The sequence below is a fragment of the Nicotiana tabacum genome, chromosome 11, assembly GCF_000715075.1.
Source record: "Nicotiana tabacum cultivar K326 chromosome 11, ASM71507v2, whole genome shotgun sequence".
Lineage (NCBI taxonomy): Eukaryota > Viridiplantae > Streptophyta > Magnoliopsida > Solanales > Solanaceae > Nicotiana > Nicotiana tabacum.
Genome location: NC_134090.1, coordinates 115,137,284 through 115,163,254, shown reverse-complemented (window position 1 = coordinate 115,163,254; position 25,971 = coordinate 115,137,284). Strand labels below are relative to the sequence as shown.

At 39.9% G+C, this 25,971-nt stretch overlaps 1 non-coding gene and 1 pseudogene across 1 annotated transcript; both read right to left on the bottom strand.

The window, feature by feature from the left end:
* Positions 1-25,176, bottom strand: part of LOC107768499 (cysteine-rich receptor-like protein kinase 42) — a 31,155-nt pseudogene extending 5,979 nt beyond the window's left edge.
* LOC142166647 (small nucleolar RNA R71) lies at positions 11,844-11,950 on the bottom strand. Its single transcript, XR_012697050.1, has one exon. It is a non-coding gene; the product is annotated as a small nucleolar RNA R71 (small nucleolar RNA).
* Positions 25,177-25,971: the final 795 nt, after the last annotated feature.

Genomic DNA, 25,971 nt, shown 5'->3' with positions numbered 1-25,971 from the left:
GGGAAAAATGACTCGTAGCCCATCTGAAACACACCTGAGGCTCCTAGGACCCCGTCTAATCACACAAACAAGTCATATAACCTAACACGGACTCGCTCAAGATTTCAAATCACATAAAATAACACCCAAACAACGAATCAAACCAAAAATCAAACTTATGAATTTTCAAATCTTCAAATATCAAATCTCATGCCGAAACTTATCAATTCAACTCGGAATAACGCCAAATTTTGTAGACAAGTCCAAAATGACATAACTGAGCTGCTCCAACTCTCGAAATCGCATTCCGACCCTGATATCACAAAAGTCAACTATGGGTCAAACTTCTCCGTTTTCCAAACTTCAACTTTTCCAACTTTCGCCGAAATGCCTCAATTTACCCTACGGACCTCCAAATCTGAATCCGGACACGCGCCTAGGTCCAAAATCACTATACAAAGTTGTTGAAATCATCAAAAATTTATTCTGGCGCTGTTTACTCAAAAGTCCAATTCCGGTCAAATTCTCACCGTTCGAACTTCCAAAACTAGATTCCTTCTTCCAATTTGACTCTGAATCATCCATTAACTGAATTCAACCATGCACGCAAGTCGATACTCATATTATGAAGTTGTTCAGGACCGTGCACCACCGAACGAAGCTTATATTCTTGTAACGACAGGTTGGGCTGTTACATCCCCCCCTCTTAAAACTAACGTTCGTCCTCGAACGTGCCAAGATTTGCTCCGAGTCCTCAAGTCACTGAATGCGCACTTCCAACATACACTCGCGGGTGATCCCACGTCACCCCAATCCACATAAGCCTGACGACACCATCTCAACTGAAATTTAGCCTTTCTAGCAATACCAATAAGGCTTAGAACCAGAATTCTCATCTCTCATCCATTTTCAAAAGACCTGATTCTAAATCCATACCCGGTATCAGTCTCAACCAGCTGCATCAATTCATACCAATGCCCATATAGTACAACCTTACAACATGACACATCACATATAGGCCCACAGTAATAATTCTGATCACAATATTCGCCCGAAGTCAAATTTAGCACAGGCCGTAAGACTCATATTCAATAGGAACCCATTTCAAACCTCCACAACACTGGCGATGATACAATAACCACGAAATCCATATAACTGAACACCCAAATCACCAAATCTCAGCTAATACCAATGGGAACACACCCCACAAGCTAAAGCACAAGAAGCACAGAACGAAAATGACTGAATATGGAAAGGGAAACACATAAGGGAACTATCAAACAAGCCCGATAAGAACAAATTTTCTATCAACACTAATCTACAAAACTATCTAACAAGAAAGAATTAAAGCATATAAAAGAATCACAAGGATCTCATACTGATATAACTCCCATCGCGGTACACAACCCGGTCTCAACACATCAAAACACATGAAATCACGAGGGTCCCGCCCTGCACTCTGAATCACAAATAGGGTGTACAGCAAAGCAGCTAAAACCTTTCACTAGATCAGTTCCGTCAACAAGATTATAACACGTACTGGCTCCCACACTGGTGGAACATAAAAATCACAACTCGTAGCCAAAAATACTCAGAAATCACATCAAACCTACTGAAATGGACAATAGGAATTTACTACTAGTCTCATAATTCCCGACAATGACTAGAAACAGACGATAGACACGGCTATCACTCATAGAACCTCCCAACATGGTAATCACATAAACAAAGTGCTAATCATGAAACGCACCCATAAATGGAGCAACAAATAGGGGAACTCACACCGATAAGCAGAACTGTAATGAACTACGGATGGTGCTCCTCTATAACAAGCCAAAATCATACCTAAATGACATTTAGCTGGCGCGACGGCCTCAAGCCTACTATATGAAACACATCAACAAGCCGGGCCTCCCCTTCTTGGGCACCCTCTACTCGCCTCAATACCTCGTTGTGACACATCGACCCGAAGTCTGGGACAATCTCTCACCATATGGCTAGTATCTCCATACTCAAAGCACCCTCTCTGCTAATGAGGTTGTGGGAACTGTGCGGTACGGGTACCCCAAGACCTATGAACACCTGAGTCACTATGCAAAGCCTAAAGCGCGAACTGAACTGGCGGACCCACAAAACCTCTACCATGACGCACCCTGCCTCCAAAATAAGGACCAGTAGATCTCCCCGGTCTACGAGGCCTCCTCATCTCCTCAAACTCTTTCTCCTGATCTCGTCTGCCCTTTCTCTCATGGCCCCGCCTGTCCTCTCTCTCTCCCTAGCATGCATACCCTCTATCCTCTTTGCAATGCTCACCACCTGCTAATAAGAAATATCCATCTCCAACTTACGAGCCATGCTAGACCTGATGCTGGGAATAATCCCCTCAATAAACCAGCGAACCCTCTCACGAACAGTAGAAACCAAGTCTGGGGCATGTCTAGCCAAGCTAGTGTAACGGACAACATACTCTGAGGCAGTCATAGTACCCTGACGCAAATGCTCAAACTCTGCGCGCCATGCATCCCTGAGGCTTTGAGTAACAAACTCTTTCAGGAACATATCTAAAAAATGGGTCCAAGTCAGTGAAGTTGCCTCATCCGGACTGTCTAACTCATAGGTGCGCCACCACTCATATGCGGCACCTCGAAGCTGGAAGGCAGTGAAAAAAACCCCACTCTATCCTGATATACCCATAGTGCGGAGGATATGGTGACACTCCTCCAGAAATCCCAAGGCATCATCTGATGCTAACCCACTGAATACAGGAGGATCATACTTCTTGAACCTCTCAAGTCTCTGTTGCTCATCCTCTGAAGCTACTGCCCTGTCCTCAGGTTGACCTAGGACTAAAGGATGTACAGGAATAATCTCTGGAACCTGATCAACATGTACTCGCTGCTGAGGAGTGCGGGCGGCGGGAGCCTGTGCTCCTTCTCCGGCCTGAGATGTGGCTGCAGCAAGGGGAAGAAACCCTGCCTGAGCCAAAGTGGTGTACATGCTCATGAACTGCACAAGAGTCTCCTGAAGAGCTAGAGTAGTAGTAGCAGTAGGCGCATCAGGTGCCTGGATTCCGGCTGGAACTACTGGTGGTACCTCGGTGGCAGCTCGTGCGGGTGCTCTGGCTGCACCACGTGCGCGTCCTCGGTCTCTACCCCAGCCCCGGCCTCTGAAGGCTACAGTAGGGGGTGCGGGTGCCTGATTATCTCGGGTAGCACGTGTCCTCACCATCTGTGAGAGAATAGAAGATAGAGGTTTAGGATTATGATGTCAAAAATATCACACGGTAGGGAAATCAAATGAAGTGGAATTTTTCTAACGGCTACATAGCCTCTCGCAGATAAGTAGAGACGTCTCCGTACCGATCCGTGAGACTCTAATAAACTGGCTTGTGATTCATGACTCCTATGAACCTAGAGCTCTGATACCAACTTGTCACGACCCTGGTTCACCCTCCGTGAACCATCGTGATGGCAGATAGTTTCTATGACTAGGTAAGCCTAACAATGCGGAATATAAACAATAATTGCAAAAGAAATAATTAAAAACCTAAATAGTAAAATGAAACAGTGTTTAAGGTGTCGATCGGCACATACAATAACAACTCTCGAAGCTAACAATGATTCCCAAAACCCGGAATCTCATGAATCACAAGCTAAGAGATACATAAGAAGCTCTAACTCCGGAAATGTCTAAACAAAGGAAAATTACTGAAGGGCTATACTTTTCATAGAAAGATAGAAAGGGACTCCTCGATCTGCGGAAGCCGCAGATATACCTTGAAGTCTCTACGGAAGTGCCTCACCGCAAGGATGATAAGACGTAGTGGAAGTACCTAGATGTGCACAACAAAAATGTGCAGAAGAGTAGCATAAGTACACCACAGCGGTGCCCACTAATTATCAAAACTAACCTCGGTAGAGTAGTGACGAGGAACAGTCAAGACACCTACCGACCCAATAAAACTATACAAATATAGGAACAACGGGACATGATGTATATATAAGGACTACATGAAATGGCTAACAATACTACAATCACAATAAGGTAAGAAAACAGCAAGTAACAACGAAAATACTAAGAATAATGACATAGAAGAGCGAGCAAAAACACAACCCAAATCCTAAAGTCACAATACATTAAAGGTAATCAATAACTCAGATCCTACGACAGTGTTCACATCAGGACTTATCCAACAATTTCCATGAAGTACCGAATCTCGGACAAATTACAGCTCACGAGTCCCAGTACCTAAAATCTAACACTGCATCTTGTGCCCCCATCAATCCCATGGTCATGCTGACAACTCACTTGTTAACTAGGGCCACTCTCACATATATAATAAGTAAACGAGGGTGTACATCTATACTCAGCAAAATCAGGAGGACCACATCAAATAGGAGTGTTCAACTACGTGTATGCTTGTGCAAGTGCTTTAACATAGTTCCTACCAGCTAATAAGCATAAGGAAAAGAACAGACAGCACGTAAGATGTTTCCTCACAACTTCCACGAGGTAAAGCTCATACAGGTAAGCGTACCACAACACAATATTAAACAACAATAATGCCCCCAGGCCATCACAAATCCTCACAATCAATCCCTGACATAACCCACCTTGTCTCGCCACATGTGCAAATAATAACATAATAAGTGTCTGCCTTGTTTCGCCACACGTGTATCATAATGTTCCCACCTTGTCTCGTCACATGTGAAAATAATAACATAATAAGTTCCCGGGTTGTTTCGCCACACGTGTACCATAATGTTTTCACCTTGCCTCGCCACATGCACAACCCACATATAAGCATATATACATATCCTACCTTGTCACGCCGCATGTGCAATATATCAATAGTAACAATAGCATGGCAAAAACCTCGTGCAACCCCTCAACAAAAATCTGCATGGCAGAGACCTCATGCACAACACAACACAATTGCACGGCAGAGACCTCATGCACAACACAACACAATCGGACAACAGAGACCTCGTGCACCAACACAACCAGCACAACAACAATAGTGGCAGTAATACAAAATATAACGAGTGAATCCACTCCAAAACTTCAAATTGCAAGGAATCGGTATAACCAGTTCACAAGAATAGCCACAGTAAGAAAAATGAAAGGCATAAAGGGAACAGTTCAACGAAAGGGCAAACTAACATGTAGTGACGATCCCAAAATAAACAAATTAGTACAAGGAAGACAACACGAGTCTAGTAGTCCCAAATAAAAACAAGTCGACAAGGATATAGGTCATCTAAACTCCGTTTAAGGTTGGGAAGTTACGAGAATATTCGATAAATTCAATTAAGGGAAGGTGATCTTAGCTGCACTTAAGACTAGGCGATTATAGGAGGGATGACAATAACCCTCAATAACACAGGCGATTATGAAAAGGTAGCATGATGATAAGAGAGACGAAGTTCTTCAGTTAAATCAAATAGGATGATAATTAGGCAATAAGAGTAAATCATGAAGCAAATAATTCCAACTAAGCATGTAGAGACGAAACTAATAAGCAGGAACTCAGTCATATCAAGAATAACTCCATACGTAGTGAATATAAGAACCTAAGAACCTTAAAAGGCCAACTATCCACAATTAAGTTCGAGTATGCACTCGTCACCTTGCGTACACGGATTACAAACAACATAGAAGACTCAATCCTAAGGGGAAGTCCCTCACATAAGGTTAGGCAAGATACTTACCTCAAAGACAACAACTCGATACTCTAAAATGGACTTCTCAGGTGAAAAGACCTCCGGACAGCTCAAATCCAACAATAACAACTCCAAAATGCACATAAATCGAATAAGGAACTATTCCGAATAATAAAGTTTCAATCTTTACAAAAATATAAAAATCGATCCAAAAGTTGACACCCGGGCCCGCACCTCGGAACCCATCAAATTTTACAATATCTGATCACCCATTCCAAAATGAGTTCAACCATACAAATTTATCCAATTCTGATACCATTTGGTCCCTCAAATCATGATTTTTCATTTTGAAAATTTTCTTCAAAAACCAACGCTTTCCCCAACCCAAAACACAATTTAAATGATAAAAATAAAGACAAATTCATGGAATATATTCAATTCTAGTTGAAGAATACTTACCCAATCGAATTTCCTGAAAAACCCACCAAAAATCGCCAAGAACCGAGATCTAGAAGTCAAAATATGATGAAAATAGTGTAACCCTCGATTTTGGAATATATTCTGTCTGCCCAGGTGTTTGTTCATTGCGATCGCGGGAGAAGTGATGCAATCGCATAGAAGAAAATAGCTACTGGCCCAAAATGTCGTATGCAATCGCGGGCAAATCAATGCAATCGCATAGAAGAAAAATTTGTTGTCCAAATTTGTGTTATGCTATCGCGAACAAATCAATGCAATCGCATAGAAGGAAAATGATGTTGTCCAAATTTGTGTTATGCGATCGCGAACGAATCAATGCGATCACATAGAAGGAAAATATGGCAGGTTAATATTGTACTACGCGATCACGGCTACTCCTATGCGATCTCAAAGAAGGAAATACCAGATAGCAAAACAGCAGTTCAAACATAGGGAAAAATAACCCGTAGCCCATCCGAAACACACCCGAGGCTCCCGGGACCTCGTCTAATCACACAAACAAGTCATATAACCTAACACGGACTCGCTCGAAATTTCAAATCACATAAACAATACCCAAACAACGAATCAAACCAAAAATCAAACTTATGAATTTCCAATTCTTCAAATATCAAATCTCATGCCGAAACCTATCAATTCAACTCGTAATAACGCCAAATTTTGCAGACAAGTCCAAAATGACATAACGGAGCTACTCTAACTCTCGGAATCACATTCCGACCTCGATATCACAAAAGTCAACTATGGGTCAAACTTCTCCGTTTTCCAAACTTCAACTTTTCCAACTTTCGCCGAAATGCCTCAATTTACCCTGTGGACCTCCAAATCTAAATCCAGACACGCGCCTAAGTCCAAAATCACCATACAAAGCTGTTAGAATCATCAAAAATTTATTCTGAGGCCATTTACTCAAAACTCCAATTCCGATCATATTCTCACCGTTCAAACTTCCAAAACTAGATTTCTTCTTCCAATTTGACTCTGAATCATCCATTAACTGAATTCAACCATGCACGCAAGTCGATACTCATATTATGAAGCTGTTCAAGACCGTGCACCGCCGAACAGAGCTTAAATTCTCGTAACGACCGGCTGGGTCGTTACAGACGGGAACTTTGAAAAGACACATATTGATATACCCTCAAGATAAAGCCAAATATTATCATATGAAAGCCTTGACCGAGGGGACAAGTGTACCTACTCCTAGTCAGGTTGACCCTAGTATCGGGTCTAATCAATGTCAACTGTGATTAACACTGTTACCAGTGGTATTTTATATTATGATCCAAAAAAAGATCGTAAAGAATTGGCAAAAATAGTTACTGCTATGTGCGTACCCTATAGTTTTCGTTCTGACCCACACTTTGTGCATTATATTAGAAAATTTTGGAATCCTACTTATATGTGAAAAAAGTTTTAAAAATATTTTTTCCTATTCCCTTATTTGTGGTGTTGTTGTCTTGTTAAATCCTACTATGAAATTAGGAGATCCTCAATTTTTTATATGAAACTGTTTATTATGGTTTAGCACTTGAAGAAGAGGAGTTGTCTAAACTTCCAAAAATAATAGCCTCAATTAAAATAAATGCTCAAACTATTTATAATGCTTATCAAGTTGCATTAGATCAGGCTAGACCAAATGTTCTAACTTCTTCTTCTTCTGACTCTCAATTATCTAAAAGAACTGTGGGAGTAAGAGAACTTAGTGTTTTGGCCGGTTTCAAGGGTTCTTAAGGTTCTAGTACTAGTGATTTCTCACAACTAATGAGCTTGAAATTTATTTGTCACAGGTAATTGAGGAAGTGAATCCCGACGGCTCATTTAATATTTTAGAATGGTGGAAGGACAAAGAAAACACTTTCCGATTCTTTCAAGGATGGAACGAGACATTTTAACTATTCAAGCTTCAACAGTAGCATCGGAAAGCGCTTTCAATCAAGCAAGACTTCAACTCGATGATTGTAGAGCGTCCATGAGGGAGAGCTTAGAAATCAGTACTTTTCAGAGATTGGATCCGTTCGAAAAGAAGAGATTTTAGACTTGCTAAATCACAACCAGAGGTAGACGAAGCTTACGAAGAAATGCTAGCTGAACTTGCAGAGGATTCTGCTTCGCCCGGAAGCGGTGATGACCAAGGTTCTTTTCCGCCACCGCCAACGAAAATTCCTCCCGACCTTAATGGATTATGAAGTTTGTAAGAGATACCATGTAAATTAATATGTAACTTGTATTTTGGCACATCTTGATTAGTTTCTTTTTCTTCACAATAGTGGTATTAGCACCTTGTTGTGCTCATTCCATAGGATGGAGGAAGATTAAGAAAGATATTGCCATGTTTTGTTAATGTTATAATAAAAATTATAATGCATTACCTTAGATATTTTTATTACCATTTTTTTCTAACTTGTATAAAATTTTAAAAAAATAGAAAGTTTTTCCGTTGGGCCCACTTAGGCCCACTTGGGCTTACTTAGCCCGGGACCATTAGTTTGTGGTCCCGGTCTCAGGCTGGTTCCTACAAAAAACCCGGGACCACTTAGGACCGGCCCACTTAGGACCGCTTAGGATCGGGCCCGACCACTTGCCAGCCCTACCAGTAAAACGTTTCTGTCAATCCGTATAGAGACTAGATTCAGCTGACAGTTCTATAGTGCTTTAGTAGTGTATTTATTATTACGTGTTGTCTCATATTTTTCTTGTATTAATTAACTAATTAGTTAATCATCTTAGTGGGGGCTAAGAATAACCAATTAATATCACTCAGGTGAGTGTAGCCTACCTTGTTTGATTAAACATAGTCAATGAAAAAAAATACTCCCTTCGTCTCTTTTTAGTTATCATTTTTTTTCAAAAGTCAATTTGACTAATCTTCATAGCTAAATTCAATTATATCAACTCAATATTTTAAAATTAAAATTCTAATATTCAAAAACTATACAAAAAGTACTACAAATTGTAATTCTTCGCATGTCGACATGATGAAAAACACTTCAAAAATATTGATTAAAGTACACATAATTTGAATCTCAAGAAATGAAAAGCAACATATAATTTGGGACAGATGAAGTAGCATCTTGGACAGCTCTCTTACAGCTTGTTTGGATGGTTGTTACATGTCATTTCATAATATATCGTATTGTATTGTATTATATTGTTTGATGAATACAATATTTGGATTGATTGTACTGTTTTCCGTCGTTTTATGATATGACACACCAAAAATATGAAGAATAAACTTATATTATTACTAAGAAAAAATAGAATATGAAGTAGAATTACTATATTAAAAAGTAGGGTAAAAGATAAAATATGATTATTTAATAATAAAGAAGGGCAAAATGAGAAAAAAAAATAAGGTAACAACGCCACCATAATAAAATTTAAGTAACAATAAAATGAACATTATATTTAAAGTAACAATACGATACAATACAATAGGTAACAACCATCCAAACAAGTTGTTAAGGTCGTAAGTCATCTTCGGACTAAGTAAGGTTAGTTTATTAAGTAGCACTTTTGTTAGAGCCTGTTTGGCCAAGCTTCTGGCCAAGATTAAAAAAAAGGTACTTTTGAACAGCGATAGAAGCAATTTTTCTACTTTTCGAGAGAAGCTACAAATTCTAGAGAGCCTATTTGGCCAAGCTTCTGAAAGATCAAAAGTATTATTTTTTTTGCCCAAAAAAATACTTATTTGAAAATATGAAGTGTTTTTCTGCGTTTGGGAAGAAGCTACAAATTCTAGCTTCTTCCAAGAAGCAGAAGTAGAAAATTAATTTTTTTTCAATACAAAAATATCCTTACCATAAATTTTTATTTTCTAAATTATCCTACATTAGTTTAACTTTTACTTTTTTCTCCATCATCATTTTCATCTCATTATTATTTTAACGTATCTTTATTCTTCTCTTATTCCTCTTTGAAATAATTTTCTACTAATAATATATGATCTCGAGTTTGTAGTACTATTTATATTTTTTGCGTGCATGCATATAATATAGTTGACATAATGAACTACTACCTAGTTTGTTATTTTCTCAAGAATAAGTAGTGTTTTCCTTACATGTAAATCACATATTGAAAATAGGTGAATTGGACTATAATTAGGCCCTTAAGAACCACCTTCTTGTATAGTTTTTATGATAAAAAGTGATGACAAAATGCTCTGATTAGTATTTTTCATGCTTTGCACGCTATATACAATAAAAGAAGTCTATGGAGTACTTTTGGGATCAATTACGGAGAAAAAGAGGCCAATCTTACAATATCCGCTAAGTGCACCACGCGAAGGCAGCAAAACCAGAACTGGAGATGGAATGTCGCGGTCCCGGCGTAACCGCGGTCGGACCGCGGCAGAAGGCTGTTGCGAATTCTGAGAGGCTAGTTGGCCGCGGTCCTGGCGTAACTGCGGTAGGACCGCGATATGAAGCGGAAAATTGAGGGACTTAAGTGCAAAACACGGGATTTTTAACCCAAAACCCTATATTAATCTCTATTTGTTCAACTACGTGTTTCTTGTAGTTAATTAACAGGATCCTCAATTAGCTGTGCCTAATTAGTGTGCATAACTCGGGAGAGAGTGCATATTTAGGTAATTGTTGAACAACATCACTCCCAAAGTATAAGAGGGATCTATAACTGCGGGTTTAAAGGTGGGATTAGGGATAAAGAAGTCTTGGGTGCAATCTAAAGTGAACTGTAATAAACAAAGCCAGCTAGCGTATCTCGGGAGAGTGCGTCTAGTAAATTATCATGATTACTCGGGAGAGATTCACGATAAAAAGAGTGTTCATGATTGATAGAGATGTGTTGGTAAATCTATATGAAACATAAACATAAGGGATTCCATCAATAGGGGAAATCACTACCTTAGAACCTTCTTATTATTGTTCACAACTTAAGCGTATTTAGTTTACAACTGCTTATTGACTTTCAATGTTAGTTATTAAATATACCATCAACTGTTATTCACAACGTTTGGGGAAGTTGATTCTAAAGAATTTAGTAAGTCCAACGAAAGTAATTGATAGGTTAATTCTCTGTGGATTCGACTCTGGGCATAAATACTCAGGTTATATTTGCAACGTCCGCATTGTCCTTTTATAAGGCATAGTTGGGCGTGATCAAATTTTGGCGCCGTTGCCGGGGAATTAACGGTGTTATCAATTACAATTGAAAGAAGTGCATGCCTAGAAACTCATCGAGATCTTGTGAAGTATTTGAAGCATTATCAGATCCCGAGAAAGTTTTCAAGGCCTTGAATCTGGCTAATCGGAAAAACAAACAACAACCAACAACTACACAATTCGAAACAGTCAGGATCACGAGGAAAACCCAGCGGTACCAATAGTGCCAGAGGCTGCTCTCTATGACTAGGCACAACCCACAGCTGAAAATCTGTCCACAACCATTGTAGTTCCGCAGATACAAGCTGAGTCATTCCAAATTACGAATAACATGTTGCACTTGTTGCAGAATAAGGGACTATTTTCGGGGTCACAAGTCGAAGATCCTCAGCAGCACTTGAAGAACTTCCTCTCTATCTGCAAAACCCAAAGGCAGCCTAACGTAACTCCTGAAGTAATCAAGCTGTTATTGTTTCCATTCTCAGTGACAGGAGCTGCCCAGACTTGGCTAAACTCACTTCCCATAAATTCTATAACAACTTGGGATGAGTTAGTCAGGCAATTCCATAACAAGTTCCACCCACCCAATAAGACTGCCCAACAAATTGATGAAATTTTGAGTTTTAAACAGAGACCAATGGAGACACTGCATGAAACATGGGAGCGCTTTAAAGGGATGCTGGTTATATGCCCGCACCATGGTATTCCAGATCTGATGTTGGGGTTGCGGTTTTACATGGGATTGTCAGATAGCGTGAAGAACATTGTTGATGCTTCAGCTGGTGGAGCATTTTTGAGCAAAACATGGAGAGAAGGCCAGAGTCTACTTGACAAGATGGCACAAAATTCGGGATGGACAACCAGGAATGCACCTATCACTCCAGTGGTTCACTCAGTGCCCTTAGATCCATCCAACTCTATGGCTGAAAATATGTCCACCTTATTGACACAGATGAGTATACTCACCAAAAAGGTGGAAGAGTCAGGGCAGAAGCAACAGGTACACATCGTAGATACTACCAATGGGGGCTTGTGCGCATCTTGCATTAGTCAGCCAATTGGTAACCAATGGAATGTAGAACATGATCTTCACCACTACCCTGAAGACATGAATTATGTGTCTCATTATGGAGGCCAGAGACAAGGTGGTCAGAATTGGGGCCAGCAAAATCAGCAATACAGGCCAGTCCATCCACAGTTCAATAATGGAAACATGGGAGGTATGAGACCCCCTAACAATATGGCACCTTACCCAAGGCCACAAGGATATAATAATCAGAATCAGCAGCAGGGGTATCACCCTCCTCAGCAGCAGCATGGTGGAAGGCAGGAAGATGGGTTTGCTAGACTTGAGGCAATGATGCAGCAGGTTATTGGGTATAATGCAAAGATTAATGAGAGAGTGGATGCACATGATGCAGCAATCAAGAATATTGAAGTGCAGGTGGGCCAAATTTCTCTGTCTCTGAACAATCGTCCTCATGAGACACTACTTGCAGACACCTAGATAAATCCAAAAGATCAAGGCCCAAAGCAGCTGATGGCGGTAAGTCTACGTAATGGCAGAGATCTGGATGTAGAGCAAGAGAGGGCTCGAGAAACTAGACAGGCTGAGACACTTATACCAGTGCCCATTGAGCTGGATGAGTCAACGAAACTGACGGAGGTGCCAGTCCAGCCTGCCCAGGAAGAAAATAGCATTCAGAGTGCGACCGAGAAAGAAGCTGAGACAGTCCAGGAACCAGTAGTTGATGTAGTAGCTGATAAGGATCAATCCCAGTTGATTGGGAAGAAGAGACCTCCTGCACCTTTCCCTCAGAGGTTGGCTAAGTACCAAAAGGAGAAACAATACAAGAAGTTCTTCGAAATGCTGAAACAAATCCAGGTAAGCATACCATTGATTGAAGCTTTGAAAGAGATGCCTGGGTATGCAAAAATGATGAAGGACTTGATGTCCCGAAAGTTTGATTTCCAAGACTTGGCCATAGCTACTCTTACTCAGACATGTAGTGCAGTGGTGACTAGACTAATTGCAGAAAAGCTGTCTGACCCAGGGAGCTTTACAATTCCATGCACTATTGGTAATTTTGTTTTTGCTAAAGCACTGTGTGATCTAGGGGCCAACATCAATCTTATGCCTCTGGCGATTTACAAGAGGCTGGGCATTGGAAGAGCTAGACCCACCTCTATGTTGTTGCAGCTGGCTGACAAGACAGTGAAATGACCCTCTAGTATACTGGATGATGTGCTAATTCAGGTAGGGAAATTTGTGTTCCTTGCAGATTTTGTGATCTTAGACTATAGAGTGGATGAAGAGATTCCCATAATTTTGGGAAGACCATTCTTGGCCACAGGGAGAGCTCTCATTGATTGTGAAACCGGGGAGCTCAAGATGAGATTGAGATGAGGAGATAACATTCAATGTGCGGAAATCTATGAGGCAACCAAGTGAATTCGCCAATTATTCTCTTATTGATGCCGTGGATGTAATCGTAGAGACTGATGATGAGGTGCTAACTATTGAGGACCCCCTTGCTGCATGTTTAATGAATTTGGATGAGGTGAATGGAGAGGAACTGGCGGAATGGGTGTTGGCATCAGAGGGTAGAGGGTTCTAGGATAGAACTCTAGAATTTGAGCCCTTGCACTTGGAAAATCGAGAGACTCCTCCAGCCAAGCCATCTATCGAAGAACCACCAAAGCTGGAGTTAAAGTCATTGCCCAACCATCTCAGGTATGAATTCCTTGGACCTAACTCCACATTACCTGTTATTATCTCATCTAGTTTGTTAGATGTGTAGGCGCAACAACTCTTGCAGGTACTTAAGGAGTGCAAGACTACCATTGGGTGGACCATGGCAGACATAAAGGGGATCAGCCCCGCCTACTATATGCACAAAATTCTACTGGAAGAGGGACACAAACCTTCCAAGGAACACCAAAGAAGGCTGAACCCTAACATGAAGGAAGTGGTGAAGAAGGAAGTAATAAAGTGATTAGACGCGGGAATTATCTTCCCAATCTCTGACAGCAGCTGGGTTAGCCCAGTTCAATGTGTACCTAAAAAGGGTGGCATGACGGTAGTTAAGAATGATAACAATGAATTGATCTCTACAAGAACACTCACGGGCTGGAGAATTTGCATGGATTATAGAAAGCTAAATCTAGCCACCCGGAAAGACCACTTCCCACTTTCTTTCATTGATCAGATGTTAGACAGACTGGCAGGGAGGTCACACTTCTATTTTCTGGATGGGCACTCAGGATACAACCAGATCTCCATTGCACCGGAGGACAGAGAGAAGACCTTTTTCACTTGCCCTTATGGCATTTATGCCTTTCGGAGGATGCCATTTGGCCTATGCAACGCACCCGCCACATTCCAACAGTGCATAATGGCCATATTCACTAACATGGTAGAGGACATAATGGAGGTGTTCATGTATGACTTCTCAGTGGTGGGGAATTCATTTGATGAGTGCCTGATAAATCTGACGCGTGTGCTGAAACGGTGTATCGAGACTAACTTGGTTCTAAACTGGGAGAAGTGCCACTTCATGGTACAAGAAGGCATAGTCTTGGGGCACCGGGTGTCAAGAAAAGGAATTGAGGTGGATCGTGCTAAAGTGGATGTAATAGAAAAGCTACCTCCTCCAACTTCAGTCAAAGCAATCAGAAGCTTCCTTAGGCATGCCGATTTCTACCGGAGATTCATAAAAGACTTCTCAAAAATTACCAACCCGCTCTGTAAGTTGTTAGAAAAAGATCACCCTTTCTTTTTTTCTGATGATTGTAGGGTAGCATTCGATGAGCTGAAAAAGAGACTGGTCACAGCACCTATCATTGTTGCCCCCAACTGGGAGCAACCATTCGAACTCATGTGTGATGCCAGTGACTACGCAGTGGGGGCAGTGCTGGGACAACGGAAGGACAAGCTGATGCATCCAATCTACTATGCTAGTAGAACGCTGAGTGGAGCCCAGCTGAACTATACTGTGACTGAGAAGGAGATATTGGCTGTGGTGTTTGCTTTCGACAAGTTCAGATCATATCTGATTGGTTCTAAGGTAATTATATACACTGATCATGCAGCTCTCAGGTACTTGATTGAGAAGAAGGAGTCTAAGCCGCGCCTGATTCGTTGGGTGTTGCTGCTGCAAGAATTCGACCTTGAAATTCGTGACCGTAAAGGAACAAAGAACCAAGTCGCTGATCATCTATCACGACTTGAGGGAGCTAAAAAAGCAGTTGAGGTTGAAGATATTCTGGAAACCTTTCCAGACGAGCAGCTGCTCGCTACTAATCTTGAGGAAGCGCCATGGTATGCAGACTTGGCAAATTACCTGGCATGCGGTATAGTTCCCTATGACCTTTCATCTATATAAAAGAAAAAAATTTATCGTGACTGCCGCATGTATTATTGGGATGAGCCTTACCTATTTAGAATTTCTGTTGACAATATGATCCGGAGGTGTGTCCCCGAGATAGAACAATCTTCTGTTTTGCAGGCTTGTCACGCATCGGCTTATGGAGGACATTTTGGAGGGGTCAGGACAGCTGCGAAAGTGCTTGAGGCCGGATTCTTTTGGCCAACAGTGTTTAAATATGCGCACCAATGGGTGAAGGGCTACAATGAATGTCAGTGGACCGGGAACATTTCCCGTCGCCATGAGATGCCCATGAACCCAATTCAAGAGGTGGAAGTGTTTGATGTCTGGGGGATTGACTTCATGGGTCCCTTCGTCACCTCCTATGGCAATAAGTACATACTTGTTGTTGTGGATTACGTGTCCAAATGGGTAGAAGCTGCAGCGTTGCCCACTAATGATGCAAGAGTGGTGGTGGGGTTTTGGAAGAAGAACATATTCACCAGATTTGGGACACCAAGAGCGATTATCAGTGACGGAGGCACTCACTTCTGTAATAGAGCTTTCGAGAAGTTGCTTGCAAAGTATGATGTACGCCACAAAGTAGCTACCCCTTATCACCCGCAAACTAGTGGGTAGGTTGAAGTGTCCAACAGAGAGATAAAGAGCGTGCTAACCAAGACTGTGAACGCCACAAGAACTGATTGGGCGAAAAAGTTAGATGATGCACTCTAGGCCTATAGAACTGCTTTTAAAACACTGATTGGCATGTCACCATATAAGTTGGTGTTCAGGAAGGCATGCCATTTGCCAGTAGAACTTGAACATAGAGCGTGGTGGGCACTGAAACAGCTAAATCTAGACATCGAGGTTGCGGGCACAACGAGAATCACAGAATTACATGAGCTCGATGAGTTCAGACATCTTGCTTTTGAGAGCACAGGTTGTACAAGGAAAGAATGAAGAGGTTGCACGACAAGAACATTGTGGAGCGAAATTTCAATCCTGGAGATATGGTATTGCTTTATAACTCACGATTAAGGCTATTTCCGGGTAAACTCAGGTCACGATGGTCTGGACCATTTAGAGTGGTCGAAGTTTTCCCTTCAGATCCTGTCGAGATCGCCACAGAGAAAGACTCTCGTACATTTAGAGTCAATGGGCAGAGATTGAAACTATATGTGGGCATGAGCGAACCAAAGGAAGTGTCTGAGCTACACCTGACTGAACCACAGAGGTCGAGCGAGCCTTAAATGCGCTCATCTGCATCATGTCACGACATTAAAACAGGCGCTGCGTGGGAGGCAACCCACGAATGTGTTGTAAGTGTAATGCATAACTTCATGAAAAAAAAAAGTAGCAGGAACACGCCCAGATCGCGGTCCCAGCGTAACCGCGGTCAAGGACCTCCTCAGAAAGAAGTCTACCACGGTCCCAGCGTAACCGCGGTAGGACCACGGTGAAATACCCCCTCTGAAAGAGGTCTACCGCGGTCTCAGCGTAACTGCGGTAGGATCGCGGCAGACTAGCGCGGGCCAGGTAAGTTGCAGAATTTTTATTTTTTTTCCTTTCCCCTCCCCCTTTAATAAACATAAACCTAACCCCCCACTATTCCCCCAAACCCTTCTTTTCTTCAAACCACCCGCAACCCCCATCCCCTTCTCTCTTCTCTTCTCTCTTTCACACCATCTCCTATCCCTCAAACCCCCATTGTTGCCCCTCCTTTCTTCTCCATCTCTCTCTCTCCACAACCTATCCCTTCCATTCATCCTCAAGGTAAGCTTCTCTATTCTTTTCTCTTTCTTTTCCATAACTGAGTGTAATGAGTAGTCTAAATTACTTTTAATTAAACCCTAGGTAGTGTTTTAGTGTAAATTTTTTTTATTTTTTTTCTTTCTTTTCTTTCCTTTTCTCCATTATTTGCTTTTTTGGCCATGATTGATGCTTAAATGGTTGGGTTTTCATTGTGCTTACCTTGGGGGTGATTTTTAGAATGTTTGGAGGCCTAAACAAATTTTTTAGGGTGAATCTTGGTGGAGGGGCCTAAATGGCCGAAAATTGGGGTGTGTTGTAAAATTTTGGAGCACTTTGTGCCCTTCTTAGTTTGTGGTGGTGGTAGCATTTGACATGATTCCCTTGTGGGAGATTGTGTGGGGTATTATATGGCGGAATTGTAGAATTAATAGTGGTATGAATGCAATAGTGGAGTTTGTCAACTTTGGGCACCTTACTAATTGGGTATACTGGCAATGATTGACAAAAGGAAACTGTTTGGTGCCATCGGGTGGCGAAGTCTGAGTACCCATCCGACTGGCACATGTTAGGATGCATCTGATTGTTACCCTGAATTGTCTGCAGGTAATATGGCCCAAAAAAGGCGAAAGATCTCGGCAAGCACTTCCCAAATGCCAATATATGATGCCACCCGGTTCCAGTCACAGGAGGCAGAGGACACTTTTCATGCTAAGGCCACCAAAAGCTTTATCCCTGAGATTCCTGTTGACAGGGCTACCCTCCGTATGGAAAAAGCAGACATGTATGAGGAAATCAGACGGAGGGAGATGGAGTTCTTGTTTGATGAACCTGAGGCGGCAAACCCAATAATAGTCTGGGAGTTCTACGCGAACTGCCTAGAACATTTGTGTCGGTCTGTGATTGTGTGGGGCAGGGTGGTAGATGCCTCAATTCTGAAGATTCGCCAGGTCTTGCAGCTGCCCCAGTTCACTGGTGACATTGATCATTACCACGACGCCCAAGGGCTCACTTGGGACACTATGATTGAGAAAATCTGTGTAGGGGGTCGACCAATCTGGATACAGGAAAACATTACCCTTCACTCCAAGTCGTTCACACATGAGGCTAAGTGCTGGTTTACCATTATTTACAGCCGGTTATTGCCCATGGGCAACGCGACAGATATGAACCACCTACGGGATCTATTGGTGTGGTGCTTCGTCACCAAGAAAGACTTTGATGTGGCGAGAATTATTGGAGATGAAATGATCCTTCGGTCACCTCTGCTATCTAAGGGGTTTTACTTCCCCTCACTTGTGACGAGGTTGTGTCTGCTGGATGGTGTCCCCACCAGTCCTACAGATGGAGTTTTGCCCGCAAAAGCGGCATTCAGAGCTTCAAAGATCACAGTGGGCAGAGATGCACCCACAACCATTGAGCTTGATGATGAGGATGACGCCCCAGCACCCATGGCACCATCCAGGAGAACCTATGATGGAGTCGGATCCTCTCGGCGACCCCATACTGGGGCAGGGTTCTCTAGATCACAGTCCAGCCGACCCATGTTGCATTCTTTGGAGGAAGAGGTGGCAGATCTTCGCTCCTCGGTGGATGGCCTGCATGTGCGTATGGATGCCATGTCTCAGCAGCAGGCCAGGTCTGAGAGCCGGATGATAGCTTGGTTTCGTGCTTTGGGGAGGGCTTGTCATGTGGATCCCAGCACTGTCTCCAACTCCGAGTGATGCTCAGGGAAGTCTACTTACCCTTCTGCACTTTATTTGTGTTATGACATGGGGACATGCCATATTCTTTTTGTGTGGGGTGGGAGACTTGCTTTAGTGGTGTATGGTTAGTGTACATATACATTGGTTGTAAAATAAATAAATGTAGGAGACTCTTCCTGAGGACGGACCACTTGGACAGTACTCTTGAGGGAAGTAGTCCGTTTAGATTTTTTTATTTTATTTTTCTTTTTAGGTAGTGTAGTAATTCCTCCTTAGTTTTTCTTTTGACCACGGTTCTTTTCCAAGGGCTTTTCTTGAACCGGGTTAGGTAGATTTTTCTTTAATATTTTTAGGACCCTTAGGACTCTATTGGACCAAGATAGGTGAAGGCAAGAATGCAACCCGTAATGTACACACCTGCAAATAACTAAAACGAACTTGAGGGTGCGACGTCTAGGCTCATTTGTAGACTCGTAATTTTATACCTTAATTTTGCACACCTTGTCTTTCTTGAACGCTCACATGAGTGTGTTGACAAACTAATTCGGAATGATTTACATGCCAAGGGTGTGTGAGATAATACTTGTATTCTGTGCTTGCATGCGGTACCTAGAACTTGCCCTGTGTGTTTGCAAAGCGAAATAGAAGTTGTTTGGACTTAGAGATGATTGAGGCAGTTCCTTGTGTAGCCTGTATAATTATGAATCCACCCGTACATATTGCCATAGTTAACCCTTTCGATCCTGAAGCCAGTTCTTTGATAACCTTACAATAACCTACATCCCTGTGTTTGAATAGTTTGATTGTTTGAACCTGTACCTCCTAGAAGCACTTGAATCGTTAAAGAGCATATAAAAGTCAAAGTGTGGGGCAGTAATGGAGTGGGAAAAGAAAAATCAGGAAAATACTTGAATGGTGCAATGGCTGTTAAAAAAAAAAAAAGAGGCCAGTTGTACCTAAAGAAAAGTGGGGGTAGCCTATGAAACAAGTGTGGAAGAATGATTGGGTTAAACATGGAAATTGGAATAAAGGAAACGATTGTATTAAAAGTGCTTAGGGAGGTTAGTCATTATATCCAAATATATCCTATCTGCCCCTTAGCCTACATTATAACCAAATAAAGACCCTTTTGATCTTGGACTGAACAACTCGATTAGTAGAGTATTACACTAAGGGCAAGCTTATGGTGTATCTGTGTGGCATGTGAATGTTCTTTGCTGAGAGTGAGTGGATTCGTTCTATCTATAGTTCCTTGTTGCTTGATTTTATGTGTGTGGAACTTCTCTCAGAAATGTGATGTGAGGGCATATGACTCAGGAAGAAAAAGCAAGTTTTTACCTCTGTTTAGAGTAACTAGAGTAAGCACGAGTGTGGCATGGCATTAGAGTCTTCATCTGAGGTGTGGTTGTTGCACTGCTTAGGCCGTTCTTTCATAATGCCGGGTGTGACACAAACTGGGTAATGCATCGAACGATTAGGCCTAGAAGTGTGGTTCAACTTGCTCGAGGACGAACAAAGACTTAAGTGTGGGGTGTTGATAATAGGTGAATTGGACTATAATTAGACCCTAAAGAACCACCTTCTTGTATAGTTTTTATGATAAAAAGTGATGACAAAATGCTCTTATTAGTACTTTTCATGCTTTGCAGGCTATATACAATAAAAGAAGTCTATGGAGTACTTTTGGGATCAATTACGGAGAAAAGGAGGTCAATCCTACAATATCCGCTAAGTGCACCACGCCAAGGCAGCAAAACCAGAACTGGAGATGGACTGTCGCGGTCCCGGTGTAACCGCGGTCTGACCGCGGTAGAAGGCTGTTGCGGATTCTGAGAGGCTAGTTGGCCGCGGTCCTGGCGTAACCGCGGTAGGACCGCAATAGGAAGCGAAAAATTAAGGGACTAAAGTGCAAAACACGGGATTTTTAGCCCAAAACCCTATATTAAACGATAGAACTCGTCCAAGGGAGGCATGTAATGTTTTAGAGAGTACTTTGGCAAGAAAAACAAGTGTGAGAGATCACCCAAAACATCATATTTTCTTCTTCTCTTTATTTTTCTGGCAATTTTAATCATGACTGTTTTCATAGTTTATTTACCCATTGTCATGAGTAGCTAAATCCTTTGTCTAGGGTTTTGATGGAACCTATTGAAGGATGAACTTCTTGATTATGTTAATATAGTTTTCCAGTTTAATCTCTATTTGTTCAACTACGTGTTTGTTGTAGTTAATTGACAGGATCCTCAATTAGCTGTGCCTAATTAGTGTGCATAACTCGGGAGAGAGTGCATATTTAGGTAATTGTTGAACAACATCACTCCCAAAGTATAAGAGGGATCTATAACTGCGGGTTTAAAGGCGGGATTAGGGATAACGAAGTCTTGGGTGCAATCTAAAGTGAACTGTAATAAACAAAGCCAGCTAGCGTATCTCGGGAGAGTGCGTCTAGTAAATTATTGTGATTACTCGGGAGAGATTCACGGTAAAAAGAGTGTTCATGATTGATAGAAATGTGTTGGTAAATCTATATGAAACATAAACAGAAGGGATTCCATCAATAGGGGAAATCACTACCTTAGAACCTTCTTATTATTGTTCACAACTTAAGCATATTTAGTTTACAACTGTTTATTGACTTTCAATCTTAGTTATTAAATATACCATCAACTGTTATTCACAACGTTTGGAGAAGTTGATTCTAAAGAATTTAGTAAGTCCAACGAAAGTAATTGATAGGTTAATTCTCTGTGGATTCGACTCTGGACATAAATACTCAGGTTATATTTGCAACGTTCGCATTGTCCTTTTATAAGGCATAGTTGGGCGTGATCACATATCTTCCTTATTGTTTCTTTTATATACTTATATTTTAAATTAATTAAAAATTTAAATATATTTATATTGTATACTTAATTAAATAAAGATAAAATTTAATTAATTTTTTTATAATAATTTTTTTAAATTTCTCTTTTTTAGGTAATGCTAATTGTAAACTAAACTTTTACAGTCCTTTTTGTAATTAACACTCAAAAGTACTTTTTGGAAAGATTCTCCAAACATAATTTATTTATCAAATATCTTAAAAAGTATTTCTCAAACGAATTGGTCAAACACAAACTGCTAATCTCCAAACGTACTCTTTTGAAAAGCACTTTTGAACAAAAGTACTTTTCAAAATAAGTAGTTTTTGATAGCTTGGCCAAATAAACTCTAATTTCTTCAAGACAAAATTAACCTCATAATAAATTCCTATTTTTCCTTTTCATTTCTACCATATATTTCTTCTTTATTTTACTTCAATCATATTTTTATTCCCTTTCTCCTATTTCTAAGAGTATATTTTAATTTCTATTGAATAAAATATTTTGATATATTTGAATTATCATGTAAACAATAAGTAATATTAGATACTCAATGTTATTGCTTTGGAATAACTATATTTTATATTTATTAAAAAAAATCTTTTGTATTTTTACTTTATGTTTTATATGTTTATTAATTCTTATATAATAAATATTTATGTTTTATAAATAATACTAATTGCAAACTAAACCTTTACTGTTCTTTTCCGTAATTTGATACTTAAAAGTAATTTTTGGAAAGATTGGTCAAACACGATAAGATTGCAAAAAGTACTATCAAATACAAGTTAAGGAAGAATTTATACTTTAAATTCTAAATACAAGTTGAAACAAATAATAGTAACTACTATAATCATTCAATGTTAAGGACGAATTTTAATAGTTACTTATGAAAGTAGCTTGAAAAATGTCTACAAAGGCACTCAAAAAATTAAGAAAAGTTGTTCTAAACTAACACTATAAGGAGATCGTTTTAAGTTGGGATGAATTAAAAAGAGAAACAACTAGTAACTGGAGTACAATTTAAGATATGTAAAACTTTTAGCAGTAACTACTTTAACCAAATAATTTAAAAATTCTATCAATAATGCATAATTATTAAATATTATACATATATTATTTATAGGGAAACTTACACAAATGTCCTAAATAAATTTCAACTTACCAACCTCTAGCCATTAGTCATAGACTTACCAAAACTAGCCAACAAAAATTGAAAAACCAAATAATAGGGTTCTTTCTATCAAAGAATCACATGCAAAAATTACCTTTCATATTTTAAGCGTGATTAGCAACATTAGATACAAGACAGAAAGGAAATTTCATGGACGGGGTAGCAAATAAGGTGATGAAATACAAAAATCTATACAATATTCCAAAAATCTAAACAAAAAAAGAACTTTTTCAATGGGTATAGTTGAAATTTATTGAAAATATATAGATAAGTCAATATACCAAATTTGAGGCAGATTGGAGGTGATTTGGACTGGTTTTGTATCAAAATTCATAATTAAATCGAGTTCAAAAAAGTCTTCTGCGACACATGTATCAAACATGTATCGCGCATGTATCTCACACACGGGTATACATGGATATACATGTGATACACAATTGATACAAATATGACACATATGTGATACACAAATGATACACAGTGTGATACACATCATTTTTTTTTCATGTTCAGCTTTTACTTCGAATTTTCAATTCAAACCACCTCAAAACTTCACCAAATCATCCCAAAACAAGCTCCTTAAGTTGTGCCCAATCTATTCTAATAACACCCACTCAAAACAAAGCAAAAATTTGATATTTTTTTGCTACAAATACCTAATTGGCTACTATTAGTAATATTTTATCAATTGACCAATTTTTGTAATGAGCTACTTATAAATTAATATAGCTGGTAATTTCCCTTATTTATATATTTTGGGGCCCCAAGTATTTTGGGGGACTAAGGCCACTGCCTTTGCCTCAGTAACCTTAGGCTCCAGCCGGCCCTGTGACACAAAGCAATGGGAAAGTGTAATCCGCTAAACAAACAAAAGCAAAGTGGCTATAGTGTTGTGCCAGAGGCCATTGAAAATTGATCAATGAAATACAAGAAAACGCAGAATAACAAGTCCGAGTAATGGCAACTTTTTTCTGATTAAACTCTTTTCGAAGTGAAAGCAAATTGATATACGTAATAAAGAAGAAGAAAAATATATGTTCAATAATTTTGGGCATTCTAGTAGGAGTAATTAATTTCACCAAAAATCTATTGATTAAAAGAAAAATTAGAGTCGGTATTGTGATATTTACCTCTACCGCTAGTACCCTGAGACGGATGATTGAGGAAATCTTGGGTGGAATATCTCAAATAACAACCAGCAATCAAAGCTCTAGCATCCCTCTTTGTTCCATAGACTCCATTCAAATTTGCCACTGCATATCCACCATTGTCAACAGCTGCTTTCGTCACATTTTCGATCAAATCTTCAGCTGCGGCCTTTAATTCTTGAGCCTTTCCAAGGGAGCTGCTACAGTTCACTCTATCTTCAACAGCATCAGTTGTTTCATTGAAGAAGTTGTAGTAATCGTATCGAAGAAAACATCCATCGAGATATACACGACCAGAGACAGAAGGAAGGCAACGAGGGAGTCTGGAACAACTTATGATGTAGCACTTAACACAGTCGTTGTGTGGAAGATCGTCGTAACAGTTTGCTAGAGCGTATATGGATAAGTTGTTGATTGTTGAATTAACAGCGTAGCTGCCCCATCCATGTCTTTTCACAAGTTGTGTTATAACATGCATTTCTTCAGTGTACTGAGGAATGATTATGGAGGGCGATGTCATGTTCGTGCCATAAACGAACCCTGCTTCTGAAATCCGAGGATCGGCATCGATGAATAAACCAAAATTAACCAAGAAAATGATGATCCATTTTAGAAATGGGAAAATTAAGCCGATGAATTGCATCTAAATTCCAGAGAGGAGTCTTTCTTCTGCTTCTCCTTCCTCTTCCTCTCTGTGGTTTTCTGGTAATACTTCTCTGTTTCCTTAACTATTTACAGTCTACTAATATATTACTTATCATATAAAATAGAAAATGGCCTGGAAGTTAGAGATAAAGAGAAGATTGGGTCGTGTAGTTGGAGACAGAGAAATGAATAAATTTGGCGATTCTTCTTTCAAAGGATTGATACTTTATTGCTAAATTTCCACCTCTTTCTACGATTACTATTAAGAAAAGGGACTTTGTCTGCTTCATCGACCCCACTATAAGTTTATAACCTCGTCTTTATAATTCTTTCATAATAGTGTGTCTTTACCATATTTTTTTAATCCTTACCTACTTGCTACTATGTCTCATAGTTTTTCATTACACTAATCCATGGTCAATTAAGTCGTCTGAATGTAGAGACTGAGTTAGAGTACTAGTAATGGGTTCAACATAATCAATTAATTTCGGCCAAAATCTAGTAATCATGTTAAGAAATTCACCGAATATAAATAAATAATTTATCTAGAATTCATTAAGCTATGATTTCTAAAATCCAAAAAACACAAACTTCAAATTATAAATCCGCTTCTGCCTAAATGTCCCGTGATCCGTAGTCATATAAGTGGTGTTATCAGGGAGTTTCTACCTCCCACGTGCGCCAATAACACGCTTTTGCCCCATATGACGAAGAAGAATAATGATACAACTAAAAAGAAATTTCGAACAAAGGAAAATTGTCCAAATCATAGGAATGTGCAATTACATGCATGTATAATTATTAGGGTGGTGTGACGATCCGATCAATCTTTTTGAATATTATAATCATGTGTTAAGAAAAAAAATTTAATATCTCAAAAAGAATATTTAAAATTATGTCTAGGTTCATTATTTTAATATAATATTAATGGGTCTTAATACAAATGTAACTGATGGAATATTTTTCAATTACAAATTTGAAAACATTAAAACTGATGACTGAAGTTAATTACGATTATAATTTTAACGTTTTGGCATTTGATAGCTTTCAATGATTTTACGTTTTGAAATCTG